The sequence below is a fragment of the Rhagoletis pomonella genome, unplaced genomic scaffold (assembly GCF_013731165.1).
Source record: "Rhagoletis pomonella isolate Grant_MI unplaced genomic scaffold, Rhpom_1.0 Rhpom_scaffold_00003, whole genome shotgun sequence".
NCBI classification, from domain to species: Eukaryota; Metazoa; Arthropoda; class Insecta; order Diptera; family Tephritidae; genus Rhagoletis; species Rhagoletis pomonella.
Window position 1 is genome coordinate 482,231 of NW_023458557.1, and position 2,634 is coordinate 484,864.

Here is a 2,634-nt window from a genome sequence, read left to right on the forward strand (position 1 = left end):
AATAAATAAATAAATAAATAAATAAATCCTACTAGAAATGCGTTGACTTTCAAAAATCGTTCTAAAAAGTCGAATTAAAAAGCTCGAAATTTTTACGAAAGTTTTTTAAATTTTTTTCCAATATTTCGCACAGTTTGAAACTGGAATGAACACTATTAAAAAAAATAACGCAAAATAAATTAATTTTAATTTTAATCTTCATATTAATGTGACAGTCAACAAGGCTAAAGGTGTACTTGCTTTTGTGAAACGATTGTCAAAAGAGTTTTGTGACCCTTATATCACTAAAACCCTGTTTACAACATTAGTTAGGCCAATTCTGGAATACGGTTCGGTGGTTTGGAATCCAAGGTATCAAATTTACTCAGACAAGATAGAATCAATTCAAAAACAATTCCTACTTTTTGCTTTAAGAAATTTCCGTTGGGATTCTCAATATAACCTTCCACCTTATAACTTAAACTTATTAATCTTCCTACACTTTCCACCCGCAGGCAAATGCTTGGTACAATTTTTATAGCTAAATTACTAACAGGCTCAATTTCAAGTCCGCTTCTTCTTGGCGAAGTTAGCCTTAATGTTCCCTCCCGGGTATCAAAACACTTTTGCCCCCTATTTCTGAAAGCTTGTAAAACTAATTTTGAATTGCACGACCCACTCCGTTGCTTATGCCAGGATTTTAACTCTCATTCCAGCACGTTTGATATATCAGATCCGCTTTTCAGCATTAAGAAATCGATACTGTCCTCCCTCAATAGATGAATCATTAAAAGAAAGACATAAAATCGGCTGATGAATTTAGTTCTGTAGCTGAACAGTTTTAGATCTCGACACTTAACAAACTCCTGCCTATCGTGACGGTGCAAAAATTGAAAATACTGGTTCCGTACGTCATGCGGACTGCGCCCCTCATGCGGATGGGCGGGAATGGAGGGTAAAATCCGTTGTGATATTATTATTATTATTATTATTAAATAACAAAAAAATACGCGTGTATCACCGTCCACGTGATAGAAGTGAAAGTTTTTAAAAAGGGCGCTAATGCCAGTAAAAGTGTTCCTACACGATATGTATTTGCATCTGTAAATGTGACTTTTTCACCACAGTCTTTATTTAACTATTTAAAAATACGTTCTTTGCAAACGAAATAAACTAAACTCAGATGATTCTATCCACGTGTCAGATGAAAATAGAAACATTTGTATTTCGTAAACAAATCTAATTTGCCTTTACACGATGTGGTGGCATTTCCATATGTAAAGAGTGGCATGTATACATGCAAATACATATCGTCTAAGAACACCTTTACTCGCGAAATTTGATGTGTAAAGATATGTCTGCTTTCAGACACGTCAAGTCTTGAAAGAAATTTGTTTCGCATTCTCTTTTGTGTTTTCTATTTGCTTCCACACGCGTCAACTTTAATTGAATTCAAGTCCTTGGTTCTTAAATGGGAAGCAACGAAAAGATCAAAAGAGACAAGAAAACTTGAAACGAATTGACGGTACGGAGGTATCTGTACTCTTCCCCTCTCTTCCCACCTCCTTCGCCAACGAACGAGCAGACTTGAAAGCAAGACTTGACGTGTCTGAAAGGGGACTATGTGTACGACACGACAAAGCATTAGGCGATTACGCTGACGACACACAATCACTTTTGGCTTTCAATTTCCCCATACACATTTCTTGTCAAAAATCATCAAAATTGAAAGCCATTACGTAGGCTGCATTCAATTTGAGAGCAATTTCATTATCAACATGTCGCCTTCAAGAAAGCAATGTAACTAACTAGCTTCTGAAGAACATTTTCAATTTTAATTCCATTGTAGATTAACATTTTAACATGCATAAGCTTAGTATTTTTTTATTTTCACAAAATTCGCATGCCAATGCTGAAAAGCTGATCAAAATTGAAACTCAATTGAAAGTAGGGTTCCCAGATTTTGAAACGGAGAAAGAAGTACATTTATCTTATTTTTGGTTGTTTGTGTTTCCGACAGGGTAGAAGTATGATGTATTGAACGATTTTCCGCCATCCCTTGTCAAATTTGGTTTGGAGACAAACCGGTTTCGGCGTTGTGCCATCTTCAGTGTCATTTTTCGTGAACGAATTTATACATTTATATTTTCGATAGAAAAAAAGCAGTACAAGACATAAAAAAGGAGTACATTTTTTTTTAATTTTGTGTGCAATTAATTGTTACAAATTACCATTAATAAGGTACAAACCAACAAAGATATCTTAGAAATCTTTATCAACGCAATAATAAATGTTAATTAAATAATGTAAAAAAAATATATTTTTAAAACAAGCTTTCATTTAACATGTACAATCAAAACAATAAAATAAAGTATTGTAACATAAGATTTTTTGTATTTGTCAATGTTATTGTGGCTTGTTAACATTTTATTTTTAATATTTTTATTGAGCTTTGTACCACGATTGTTTATTAGGAAAAATTGAAAAAGCAACAAAGTCTAAGCGGTAGAAGTTATAGCACTATTTCGGAGATCACCACATCTCCTCATCAGACTTCTTTTTTCTAGACTTCAGCAGGGATCGACCCTGCGAATTCGATGTTCAAAGTCAGAAGCGTTAACCACTGAGCTATGTACATCCCGTAAACTCTTTATT